Below are 14,340 nucleotides of genomic sequence, written 5' to 3' on the forward strand. Positions count from 1 at the left end.
TCTGCGTTCACCAGTATTCCATGCTCTGCCAGGGGCTGAAACGCAGATCACAGATGCGTGTCGTGCTCATATATGGTCATCATCATCGAGGTATCTGTTTGACAGAAGTCCAGGCATGCATGGGTGTCGGCAAGAGTTTGTATTGGGTGGTTCGAAACCGTGTTGCAGAGGGGCTAAGGGAAAGGAGGTGTTGGTGTAGCTTGTGTAAAGACAAAGGCGGGTGTGGCTTGAGGGGAGTGCACCGGCCCCTTATGCACACCACAGTCAACGCACATGAGCCGATGGCAGTGCAAAACGCCCTAATAAAGCGAGAAGGTCGGACAGGATGGCGTTGTTATAGCTGTCTTCGGGATGTCTTCCAAGACCATAATAATTTTATGCTAGCAAGTATACGAGGTGAATTTTGGAGAAAACTGTGGCACCACGGAAGTTGCCGTGACGTCCTGAATAGGCCCAGCCAACCATGTAATGTCCAGTAGACATCAAATAAATATCAACCATATGATATTTTTATCTTCAATCGATGTCCACAAAAGTTAATATTTATACAATATCTAGAGGATGTCCATTTTGAACAGAGTGGACCTTCATACAATGTTCACCTCAGTTCCACACACAATATTGATATAATATTTGGCAATAATAATACAATATTTAGAGGATGTCCATTTTGACGAAAGTCAACATCCTTAGATTGTACACAGCAGTTCTACAATAACATTAATATATATCAAATAACACTTATTTTTAGGTGCAGCGACGCACATATGCATACTATCTGGGGTTTTACGTCCCAAAACCACAATACGAATGAGAAACAATTTAGTGGAGGGCTCTGGAAATTTTAACCATGTGGTGTTCTTCAATGTGCATTGACACTGACAGTGCACGTACCTCTACAATTACGCCTCCATCAAAATGTGACCGCCTGACCCTTAATTGAACCCGTGACCTTTGGGTTAGGATATGAGCACCTTAGCCACTGTTCCACTGAGGCGGACAGACGGGCATCCAATTGTACCATATGCTACAAAATAGTGAGACTTAACTCGATAAGGTTGCCTTTAGTCAAATTTATTGCATCAAATTCAGCAAAGGTCTTGGGGGATCTGTCATAGTGATGGCAGTGGTCAGTCAGTCAGGGCACTGGTAGCCTGCAAATATATGCATGTGTATAAACACCACTGTTGACAGAGCTAACGTAAACTTGATCCTCAACGAGCAGTGTATGAAGCACATTTGAGAGTGTAATCTGGACTTTGAAAAATTACCTTTACCGCATTACAAATGCAATGGCAGCAGTTCCAATAATGAGTGTCACCACATATGGGGTATTTAGTCTAAAATTCTAAACATGCTGTTTAGAAACCAATGAATTGCACCAGGAGAGCATAATGATGAAGAAATTAGGTTCTATGGTTGTAATAGTTACCAGACATATATATAAATACATATTCCAAAGGGTGAAAAGCACGCATATTCTTTGATGTGTACACATTTATGTGTGCATGAATACAGCCTTATTTGATTACATTATACGCTCACGCTGTGATGCAAGATTATGCACGAATTAGGAGTCTCTCTTACCATGGTGTTTATTCTATTACAGGGTAGCCAGCCGGTCTGAGAAGTGGCTGACCTCCATGTCCTTCTTTTCTTCCTATTATAGTGCAACTTGAACATCAAGGCCACTTCAGTGCTTAACAAAAGCTATAGAGTAGACTTTCGTAATTAATCCAGACACTGCACGCAGGACAGAGACAAGGGAGTCCAACAACACAGTGATGTGCTTCTTTTGTCCGTGTCCTTCATGCTGTTTGAGGATTAATTAAATATAACCAAGCCCAAGCTACCCTTGTACATTTTCAGTTGTTGTAACTGCTGGCCTTTCTATATGCAAGAGAAGTGCACAACTGGCTGAGAGTAACAGCAGCTTAAATTGCACTTCAGCTTTCAGCTGCATCTACAGTACTGCTTGCAGCTCGTACAGAGGGCAACATGTTGGTCTAAAACACCAGAGTGTCCAGCTCTGCACTGCATGGTCCATATCTACAGACAACACGAAGATTGATATTGGCAACATGCAAGCTTGGGCAACCCCAATGAAGAGCTTTTTTTAGGATGCGGATGCAACTGTTTTGGCTGTGAGAAGCGCTGTCTGAACTAGCACAGAAAATCAAAACAGCGGCGAATCGGCCGGGTTAGTTCACAAATAATTAGAGCTATGTGGCAAAACATTTCTGTTAGCAGTGTTATCATTCCCCCAGCCTGTCGCAGACATATCTTGCACAATATTCTCTGTTATGTTCTACGAACTACCAAGAGCGCTTCTGACCGCTTTTGACGTCCAAAGCACTTGATGCAGCTCCAGTGAAAAACAAAGAAAATGTAAGGAATGCACGTCATTGGGAGTACGGGCATGATTAAATGTGGCCTATATGCTCAGCTGCAGCCCTGAGCGCAACGTTCTGCTATTTCGACATGCGTACTACAAATAGTGTACGCGAGTAAACATAATATTGGAGAGATTAAAGTGAAAAAAATGACACATCTCTGCTCAAAAGTGGTCACAAACACACGTGTGTGACAAACACACATGTGTTTACGCACTGTCAATATAGACAAAAGTTAACTTACAGAAAAGGCCTTTAACTTTCACGTCTTAAAAACCTGAAGTGCTAAAAGGTAACAACGGTCTAAGGAAACGAGGACAAGCGTTAACTTCCAACTAAAATTTTATTGCAAAGCAGTAACAATATATACCGGACACATTCATCACAATCAAATCAATCAATGCACAAAGATAAAATCAATCAATACACAGATAAAGAAAAAAGTGAATACTAAGCAGCAGTGAATTTACAAAAAAACGTGTCGGTGAGTTCAAGTATATTCTAGTTTTTTTTTCTTCTTGAATTTTTTGCGCAAGCACGCAGGGACATAGAAAGGAAGACAAAAAGGTGTAATATAACAGCTGGTTTATTTTTCGAAGAACATTCACTTCATACCCCTCAGATCTGCGCTCTCTGGTCATAAAAAAATACAAACTATGTACTGCGCACGTATCACAAATAATAAAACAAGTCCATCGATTAAGAGACATGAGCGAAATTTCTTTCTCTAGTAAGGCTACCGAAGGGTGGCTAACACACTTTTGCATAGCATAAAAAAGGTGGCCAGAAAGCATGATGTAAAGGTGGTGTTTTGGGCCAAAAACAAAATAGGAGGAGTGTGTGCGTTGTTCAACCAGAAATGTAACAGAGTGACCAGGGTACATACGGAATGCAGCATACAACATAAACTCAAGTTTGTTGAATGTGCACACAATGTGGTGTATTGCATACCTTTGTCGTGTGCTTGTGTATATATAGGACAGACTGGCAGGTGCATTACCACGAGGCTAGGGGAGCATATGTCAAATCTGAAAGGTCGCCCAAACACCCATTCGGCAATGCATTGCAATAAGTGCGTGCGCTCTCTTTGTTTTCGCGACTCTACTTTGGTATATAGGAATCGAAACAAGACCTCAAGAGAGATAATGGAGGCTTATCTTATAGACAAGCAGAAAGACAAGTGTGTTAGCCACCCTTTGGTAGCCTTACTAGAGATAGAAGTTTCGCTCATGTCTGTTAATCATTGAACTTGTTATAAAAATTTGCGATATTTGTGCAGTGCATTTATTGTTTTGTTTTTTTGGTGACCAGAGAGCGCAGATCCGAGGAGTATAAAGGGAATGTTTTTTCAAAAAATAAACCAGTTGTGAGATTGCGCCCATTTGTCTTTCTTTCTGTTTCCCTGTGTGCTTGCACAAAAATTTCAAGATGGATATATTCCAACAAGGCCGAATCGCGGTTTTGCTTCTTTTTTCTGTTGGTGCGACGGATGGCTTGCTGATGCAGCTTCGATTTGCTATCGCAGCCACCTCAATGATGAGCCCTAATTACACTATCGTTAGAGTGATTAGCCAGCACAGTTGTTTTAGCAAACAATGGCTTGCCCTTGTATTCTGCGAATGAGTTGTCAGGAAACCATCAAATCCTTTTTTTTTTCTTTCTGGTTATGTTCAGGTAATCGCACATTGAGGCACCTGCCTGACTGTCCAATGTAACGGAGACCGCAGGTGCAGGGTACTTCATATAGTGCCTTCTTCACACATTGAACAAACTTATTCTGGTGCTTAATTTTACACTCGTTAGGAGGTCTTCTTACAGGATTAGTCCTTGCACATAACTACAACAACTTATTCTGCACAGAAAATACCACCGAGACCCCCGCCCTATGACCAATTTTAAGTTGTGTGAAATTCCATGCATTGTATGGGATCACAGCGACCTTCTTACTGAAGGCTGCCTGAGAAACAGTCCCTTCAAGAGGCATTTAACGCTATTCAAAGACTGCCCGACGCCACCCACTCTGTCGCACGAGATACCGGAAAATGGATCCCCGAGGTTCTTGGACCTGAGGCTTTCGTTTTCAAGTAGACATATATGTTGGAGCTACGAGCCTCGTTCTAAAAAACCCTTGTTGCCTTTCGCCTCGGCATATAGCAAGCTGGTCAAGCACGGCGTTGTCCGTGCTTGTTTGCACAATGCACTCACGAATGCATCATTCAGTTCAGGAAAGTTTCAGAGGGCAGATATGAGGGCAGCTGGGTATCCTAGCCACTTGCTGGTATTCGTATAAGAAAAACTGCGAAAGGACTCGAAAGTCAGTGCCACGTGAACTGTTTCTCAGGCAGCCGTGAGTAAGAAGGTGGCTGTGATTTCATACTTCCATGAAATATCACACAATTTAAAGAATATTGGTCAGAGGGCGGGGATTTCGGTGGTACTTTCTGCGCCAAATAAGTTGTCGCAGTTATGTGCAAGAACTAATCATGTAAGAAGACCCTCCTAACGAGTGTACAATTAAGCACCCGAATAAGTTTGTTCAATGTGTGAAGAAGGCAGCAGTATATGAAGTACCCTGCACCTGCGGTCTAAGTTACACCAGACAGACAGGCAGATGAGTCAATGTGTGATTACCTGAACACAACCAGCAAGCAAAAAAGAAATCTGGTGGTTTCCTGGCAACTCATTGCACAGAATGCAAGTGCAAGCCGGTGTTTGATAAAACAACTGTGCTGGCTAATCACTCTAACGATAGTGTAATTAAGGCTTATTATTGAGGCGGCGGCGATAGCAAGTTGAAGCTGCATCAGCAAGCCATTCGTCCAACGAACAAAAAAAGAACTAGATTACTTGAACTCACTAGCACAAGATTTTTCTTTGTAAATTCACTGCTGCTTTTTTTTTCTATCTTTGTGCATTGAGTGATTGCATTGTGATGCCATGTGACAGGTATATATTCTTGCTGCTTTGCAATAAAATTTTATTTGGAAGTTAGCGCTTGTCCTAGTCGTTTCCTTAGACCATTGTTACTGTTTAGCGCTTCAGCTGTTTTAGACAAGAATAACAACTCGCCCGCTCCCGCCTCTTGCTTTCACTTTGGCCGGACATATCGCCCACGCTGCCGAAGGCTTGGCCAAAGCTTTCGCTAGCTGGACATTTCTATCAGGTTTGGCGCAGGGCCAACAGCATGTACCGTCGTCAAACCACGACGCCAGTACAACTTCAGCTTTCACCACGTCAAAGAAGTCGACGACCGCAAATGACATCTACAAATAAACATGGTGGTCAAACAATTTTATGAGTCACTGATGCAATGCTTTGCTGATTAGTCTATATCTGCGTATAGTGATTATTCTCTGATTAAAACCACGTTCTTCTATACTTTCATGGAGGAGGTCACGCCTAACCCTCGCAAGTGGAATGTTACAGGGAAAGCCGCCTGCGATACGACAACCAAATTGGTTTTTTGATTATTTGACACAAGCGTTTTTTTTTCACCCATAATCACCTGGATCAAAGGGCGAGGCCATGAGCTTATCATGATCAAATAAAGGAACGAGAAAAGCAGAAGGGTCCTTTGTAGACATGCGCTAGGATGAATCACGAACACATTATTCACAACGCGAGACTGCGTACCTTATGGTGGATTCAAAATTTCGAAGTTGAAAAAGGAAGAGTACCAACCTTTTACAGCTACAGCTTCAGCAGCAATATAAACCCCACGACGATATTTAAGCACGCCGCGCACAATGCAGTACCTCACTGGAGCTTGTCTCGGCTGCGTTCAGCTTGCAGCGAGCCAATGGCGAGTCGTCATGGCAGCTCAAAAAAAAAAGGTTGTTTGCACGTGCTTTTCACACTTCACACTTTTAACAGTGCTTTCACAGCGTATTCCGTGTTATAAAAATTGTTACGTGTCTGTAAGTTAAATATTTTAAAAGGCACTGTGTAGCAATTTGTACGATTCAGCCATTAGCCAAGGAAGCGTGTTAGGCGGATGTGGCTAGAGCCGGCTAGAGGCCTAGACTACAGTGTACTAGAAGGGGGCAGCGGGCTCACTCTCTGCCTCCGGCGGAGCATAGAACTTCCCACAATTCTTACTAGAGGGAACTCTGGCACTTCAGAGTTCCCCGGTGCTTCAGCGAGCATGGGAATGATGGGTAGTACACACATTTGTCTAATTTTCGTACGTCTGGCCTGCTTTTGGCTCCGTGTGTGTTCATGTGGCTTGGAGTTGTTTTTTCACAAAAACATAAATTAGCAACTGTTCACCGTTTGCGCTTCACAACCTCATTCTTTTAAGCTTACTAATTTGAATCAAGTCCCTAAGTTCAAAAGTGTTTGTTCTTTCTTTCAAAACAAAACCGTAACCAGTAATAAACAAAGCCGCAAGTACGATTCGCCGCCCGCAAGTACGAAGACTAGGCAAATGTGTGTACTACACAGTCTACACTACTACTAGAGTGTACTAGAAGCTTTTGACTGTAGAGGTGTGCGCCGACTGGTCGGCGCGCCGCCGCCGATAGTTTTCGCCGCGCCGCCGACGCGAACTGATCGGCGCGCCGCCGCCGCCGCCGCCGACGTTTTTCATCGGCGCAATCGGCGCGCCATTTATGCGCCAGTACTGATTTTCACAAATTTGTCTTCTTTTTCATCGTGATTTATAGCTTCGTTTCACATTTTATGTAGCCAGTAAAAACCAGGCTTCTTAGTTATCTTCATCCAGCTTCAGAGACCGAGAGTACCACTATGAACAGCGGAACGAGTTCGGCGGCCGCTGCATGAAATGACATATTGGACAAATTGACAAAAAATAAATGTAACAGTTACAGTAAAGCATAGACACTGCCATCTTAGGCTTAGAAGCAATTTATCTGTTTTTTGTGTCGTAATTAGCTATGATTATGGTGATACGACGTTGAATGTAATGGCCCAGCGTTTTGATGCGTGCGAGTTCGTCATAGCAAAATTCGAATATTCATACGGATGGAAAACGGCATCATTATCAGTCCAAGATGACAGCCTATAATTGTGCCCGAAACAGGGCGTACATAAAGAAGAATTGAAGTGGTAGCAGTGCAGCACGAATGCAGCACGTTAGATGAAGGGAGGAGGAGGAATAAATGAGGAAGGACATAGAGGTTAGGCGTTAGATGAAGATCTACACAAAACCCCGAAGGATGAAATTGAAAGGGAGAAGTTTAATGAAGATTAAAAGCGTCGAGGCATAATACATGCTCGAACCTACTCAGGGTATATCAGCACCTGTCCGCGGTGTTAAAGTTGATAATTTTCGAGGATGACCACTTATATGCAGCGTCTGAACATGCTGCAGAAAATATTCACCATCTGTTTTATTCTTTAACTTGTCTGTTTGTACCGGCCTTTTAAGACATTGGATACCCGTGGTGAAGATGCCAAGGCAGTAAGATGGCAAGAGAGAGAAAGGAAGGCTTGGGGATTAACCATATATTGGCATCCGGTTTGCTGCCTAGCACTGAGGGTTGAGAAATAGGGGCAAGAAAGGGCGTGTAGAGAGATAGAAAAGAAAACGCATGTGCACTCAGGAGTAAGATGGCAAACTTAACAGAGTATTTACTACATTCTGTACAGACAGGGCGAGAGGTCTCTTGCGAATGAGCTGGGTGGCTCAATATAAAGTGTACGTTTTGACTTAATTAGTGAATGGGTCCAGAATGCACTGTTGAATCACGAGACACACACACCATTTCTGACGGTGCCGCTCACACTCGCTCAAGTCAAGGTCTTTGATTGGGGCGTGGCCACCACACTGCACCTGTGACACCAAGAAACCATTGTGGTCGTCTCGTTGAACGTCTTATGGTGTCGGAATGCTACCTTACTTCCCGGCTAAGATGAACAGTACACGGCGGACAGCAGGCTGACAGCCCTTCGGTGACTTGTTTGATGAACAAAGAACGCGGCCCTCCCCCGTCGGTCCAGGCGCCGCGCGTAACAACGGCTATCCAGTGGTGAGAAGATGCGTAATAAGCTTGTCTGAGACCACCAGTTTTGAAAAACAAAACAAAAATTTAAAAAACTTGCCAGTAGACAATTTACAAAAGACGGCTGGATTCATAAAAAATGCAGAGACCGACATTTGAGGGACATGTCATATAAGACATAGTTCAGCAAACTGGTTTTCATCACGTAGCTTGAACGGACCTACTTGCACTGGGAGAGGTTAAGAATGATTGTCGCTGACAGATGTACTTCTGTTGCGAAGGTAATGCTCAGAGTCAACCAAATAAAACTTAACAGTATATTCAAGTGTTGATAAAAAAATAAGTCAAGTCAGAAAGCTCCTCAGGTGGCCAAATAATAAATTACTTCACCATACTTTATGAAGAAGTAATTTGCAAATAAATAATGCAACCGCTGTTTAAATGACATTCAATGACGTGACCGCAATCAACGGTGTGTTGTCGCTATAAAACGGGAAAGTTATATGTGGACACGATCGGGCGAATGCGGCGGAGAACGAATATGTCACGTAATAAAAGCGATGTGATGTTGCACATTTTCATCTTTACAACTCCGTGCCATTTTGCTTGCTCGTGATGTGTTCGAACGAGCTAGCCAAGTCTCAGGTAGAAGTCAAGCAGAGTAGCCGGGACTGATAAGAGCAACGTTTATGTTCACTATTTACACACTAAAAGTAGCATCATGGAAGCTTGATGAGAGCTTCTGAGAGCTGGTTCAGAGCGTCTCGGTGCTCGCGTTTTAAGCCGGGGTCTTCCTAAAATTATCTGCAAGAGAAAACAATAGACAGTTTGCAATAATCTGCAAGGCAGCTTTTCTGTAAGGTTAGTTTTCCAACCATAAACTCTCGTTCACAGACTGCTTTTCTCGCTCTTTTTGTTTTTGCCATTCACCTTTTTGAGATCTTGTGCTCGCGTGCCTTTGCTGGAATTTGGAGAGGTGACATTATGTTGTACTCGCGTGCTCGCGTGCATTCGCTGGAATTCGAAGAGGTAAAGACACAATGAGGAAGAAAAGCAGTCTGTGAACGATAGTTTTTGGCTAAAAAATAAACCTTACAGGAAAGCCGCCTTGCAGATCACTGTAAATGGACAGACTGCAGGTCCATTCAGTCCAAGGCAGTCCAAAGAAATTGTCGTCTTCATCTCCGTCTCCCAAATGGGGGGGGGGGGGGGTAGTAGTTAGAAGAAGGCGCCTAATTTCTGCAGCCCAGCAGGGAGCACGGCGCAGCGAATAAAGATAAAAAAACGAGAAAGAGAAAGAGAGAGAAAGTCAAACACTGCCTTCTTTTCAACCCAGGAAATAGAAAGGATGCACGTTCAGTTCATCACACGGCGAGAGAGAAACACAACGTAGGTCATAATGCAATAATACGCACAACACAGCACACTGCAATAACGTTGCATCGCACGTGCAGAATAGGGCCTGCAGTGCTAGGCAGGCTAGGGCCTGGGGGAGTGGAAGACTTGAAAGCACTACAGAGTGTGGGAAACATACCTGAGGACGGATCCCAACCTCTGGATGGATGGATGGATGGATGGATGCTATGAGCGTCCCCTTTATAACGGGGTGGTGACAAGTATGCCACCAGGCTCGACAAAAAAAAAACCTTTTTTTCTTTTTATGTTGGCCTAATGCCTCTACTTCGATAAATTCTATCTTAATGGAAAAAAAGGTAAATTTTCAGCTTAAGTTCTCTGCCATTTACGGCACACTGTCCATATTTTATTTTTCCAATATTTATTTTTGTCCTTTCTCTCTAATTTTCTGCCACCAATACTCTAACCGTCTCTTACTTATTTCAATCGCGGGTGTGTTCAGCTTTCCATTGTTGTCCCTAAAACCCAAGGCTTCCTGTAGGCTCGTGCCCAAACGTACACCTGGGTGGATATCTCCACATTCAATCAGAACATGCTCCGCCGTTTCCTTATCTTTCCCGCAGCATGTGCATTGTTCTTCTTCTTTACTGAATCTTGCTTTATAACTACGCGTTCTAAGGCAACCCGATCTCGCTTCAAACAGTAAAGCGCTTCCCCTTGAATTATCGTAAAATGCCTCCCTCCTTATTTCATTTTTGCCCTTTCGGTAGTTACTCAAAGCCGGTTTTTTCTCCATAGCTGCCATCCAGTAAATCCTCTCCGCCTCCCTGACTTTTCCCTTAACGCTCTTTGTTGACATACGGCTTACAATACCAGCCGTATACTTACTAGTGAGTCTTCTAGTTCTTTTTCTCCACTGTGTGTCCACGCTCTTCCTATACAAATAACGGAACACCTTCTCTGCCCATCTACTCTCCTTCATATTTCTTAGCCTTTCTTCGAACCTTATTTTGCTCTGCGCTTCCCTCGCCTCAAAACCTGCCCACCCCATATCGCCCTTTACAGCCTCGTTTGTCGTCTTCCCGTGAGCACCCAACGCGAGGCGTCCCACAGTCCTTTGATTTACATCCATTCCCGCTTGCACCTCTGCCCTCATGCACACCACTGAGTTCCCAAAAGTAAGCCCTGGAACCATTACACCCTTCCACAGACCTCGAAGCACCTCATACCTATTGTATCCCCACAACGCTCTGTGCTTCATTATTGCCGCATTCCTCTTTCCTTTTGCTGCCGAGGCTTTTTCCTGTACCTCCATGTATCTATCACTCTCATTTACCCATACTCCAAGGTACTTGTATTCACTTACCCTCGGTATTTCTTGGCCTTGTATGGACACCGTCTGATCACAGGGATCATTGAATACCATCAATCCACACTTCGTTACACTGAATCCCAGTCCAAGAGCTTCACCTTCCCTTCCGCATATATTCGCCAGCTGCTGTATATCATCTCGACTGTCCGCAAATAAGACGATATCGTCCGCATAAAATAAACCTGGAAGCTTCTGCTCAATCATCATGCCGCCCTGTTTGTGTGACAGATTAAAACCAATGTTGCTACCTTCTAGCGCTTTTTCCATACTCACCATGTACAGCATGAATAACAGCGGGGACAAAGGACATCCCTGTCTCAGACCCCTGCTAACCTCAACGTTCTCTTTGCTACGCATTCCTTCCCACTCTATGCAAACTGTATTTTCTCGGTATATCTCCCTCAAAAGCTGTATACAGTCGTCGCCCATGCCCATTCCTTTCAATATATCCCACAAAATTTCCTGATTAACGTTGTCGTATGCCCCAGTGATGTCTAGAAAAGCCACGTACAAGGGCCTATTCTCTATTTTGGATATTTCTATACACTGAGTGAGAACAAACAGGTTATCGTCTAACCGCCTGTCGACTCGAAATCCGTTCTGAAGTTCTCCCAAAATATCGTTATGTTCGGCCCATGTTTCTATTTTCATTTTTACTGCTTGCATCGCCATCCTGTATAGTACCGATGTAATGGTTAGTGGTCTATACGAGCGAATCTTGTCCTTTTCTCCCTTGCCTTTATAGATTAAGTTCATTCTACTTTGTCGCCAACTGTCCGGTATTTGTCCGTCCTTTAAGCTTTTTTCTACTGCTTTTAACAATGCTTCTTTAGTGTTATGTCCTAGTTCGTTAATGAGGCTAACGGGAATCCCATCTAAACCCGCGGCAGTGCGCTTTGGAATTTTTCCTTCGGCCTTTTTCCAGTTGAAATTATCAAGTACTAGCTCTTCCTCTGTTGCTTTCTCCGCCACACTTTTACTCACCGGGGAGATCCCCTGGACGCTCTTTTGAAACGAATCGGCTGTTACCTTTTGGATGTAACCTAGCGCTTCGTACCCTTCCAATTGATTTCCTCCTTCATCTAGAATATGTTGTTGCGTTGTGACAGACTTCCTACCTAGCGCCTTTATGTGGCTCCAAAAAATCCTAGGCGCGGCCTCCTTTTTTTCGTGTATCTCTGTCATCCAGCGTTCACTTTCACCTTTAATTTTTGCCTCTACCAATTTCTGTACAAGGGATTTTTTCTCTAAATATATTTCCCATATTTTTTTGACTTCGTCCTGCGGCCGCTTCTCCTTTTTTGCCTTTCTATGCTCCCGTGAGGCTTCGCGTCGCTTCTCGATCGCCTCCCGGATTTCCTTGTTCCACCAACTTTTTGGCTTCCTTTTTCCTTTCCAGCAAACAGTTTTCTTCTCTTTCCCTATCTCCTTCGTCATTAGATGTAACAGCTCACTATATTCCCAGTCCTTGCCTGGTATTTCGCCTACTTCTTCCTCGACTCTTGCGGCTATATTTATTATTTGTTTGTCATTTAAATACGAGCTGCCAGACTTTGATTCCATGCTCATATTTTCAGTTTCGTATCCCATTTGTAATGTTATTCGTTTATGATCACTACCCAAGCTGTTAATGCCTTCCTCGTCTATCCTCATTTCTGTCAGTTTGTGGTAAATTCCTTCAGTCATGAGACAATAATCAATACTTGATTGCTTGTTTCCGACTTCCCATGTGATCTGGCCGTCACATTTAGGCCCCGTGTTAACTATCTCCAGACTATGTTGCTCGCAAAGATCTAGTAATAACTTCCCATTGGTGTCTGAATATCCGTCAAGGTCATGTATGTGGGCATTCATGTCCCCTAGAAGGATGATTTCGGCCCCATTACCAAATTCCTTAATATCCGCACTCATGCAATCCACTATCTCCTGATTCTTTTCTCTGCAGTTATTCCCCGTCCACAAGTAGGCTACCCCTAGCCACGTTTCCTTTCCACCTACTGTGCCCCGAACCCAGAGGTGCTCTGAACACGTCTGTTTCACTCTAACCCATTTGGCTCCGCGGTGAATTAGCATTCCTACACCCCCACCTTTCCTTTCCGATATGGTCCTGTTACACCCTTCCCAAACATAATTTTTAATATGTGGTGGCTCTTCCAAGTCTCTAAGGTGTGTTTCTGTAACCGCATACACGCCTATCTGTTCTTTGTTTAACTGCTCCTCAATCTCTAACCATTTTGCCTTCTTTCTGCCACCCTGCATGTTTATGTAACTAATTGCAACACGCGCCTTTTTCCTTTTTCTTTTACCTTTTTTCTGGTTTTTCGCAATTCTACCTGTCAAAGCGTCCTCCTGGTTGCTTTCCCTGTTACGAGCTACCCCGGACTCCGAAGGGCCCGTGAGCCCCCCAAAAAAGCTACTGCGCGTCCTGCCAGTCGCCAGCCCACCTCGTGTCCAAGCCTCTTATCGAAATGAATCCTGTCTCTTTGGAATCCACCCCACCTGTGCACTTCCCTGTTTAAATCCACTACCTCGAAACCCTTCTCTCGACTAATCCGCCATATCTCCTTGTTTGCGTCGACAACCGCTCTTCGCAGGTTGACGTTGCGCACCGGTACTTCCGGTACTGTGCATACTACAATTTGCACCTGGGGGGACACGGTGCGCATGTCATCCACCCCTCTCGCCAAGGCCGTCGCTAGTCCTGACGATTCTTTTTTCAGGACGTCTCGGCTAATTATTCAGCGCCTCTCGTGGCACGTCGAACAAATCAAGCTGCCTCGATTTCCGACAGCTCTTCCTAGGCCGTCAGTCAGTCGGGCGTGTCCAAAGAGTTTTTGACGAGGGGAGCCAACAGCCCTAAAGAATTCGAAGTATGACTTTCGTGTTGTCGCCTCTTTTGGCGCACCTCGAAAGCGTTGACCCGGAACAAATCAGGGTAGGTGAGGTGACCTTCCGCGAACCTTACCTGCTTTCCAAACCAGTTACTTTAGAAGATTGAGATTGCTCCAGCCACAGTTCAAATAGAGTCCGACGTTTCGAGACCGACTCGGTCCCTTCCTCAGGGGGTGACTGTCTTGGTCATGGAAGTGTCGTCGCGTCGTGTTCTCTCACCACGGTTCCGGCTTTCCCTTTCCACCACGTTTCGGAGACCGTGAACATACACCGAAGGCATTGTTCCCAGCGAGCGGTTCACGTTGGCAGGCGTATGCTGAATGTGCCAAGACTCGAGCAAGAGCCTCTTTCCCAAATTCCGTTC

The sequence above is a fragment of the Rhipicephalus microplus genome, chromosome X, assembly GCF_043290135.1.
Source record: "Rhipicephalus microplus isolate Deutch F79 chromosome X, USDA_Rmic, whole genome shotgun sequence".
NCBI lineage: Eukaryota > Metazoa > Arthropoda > Arachnida > Ixodida > Ixodidae > Rhipicephalus > Rhipicephalus microplus.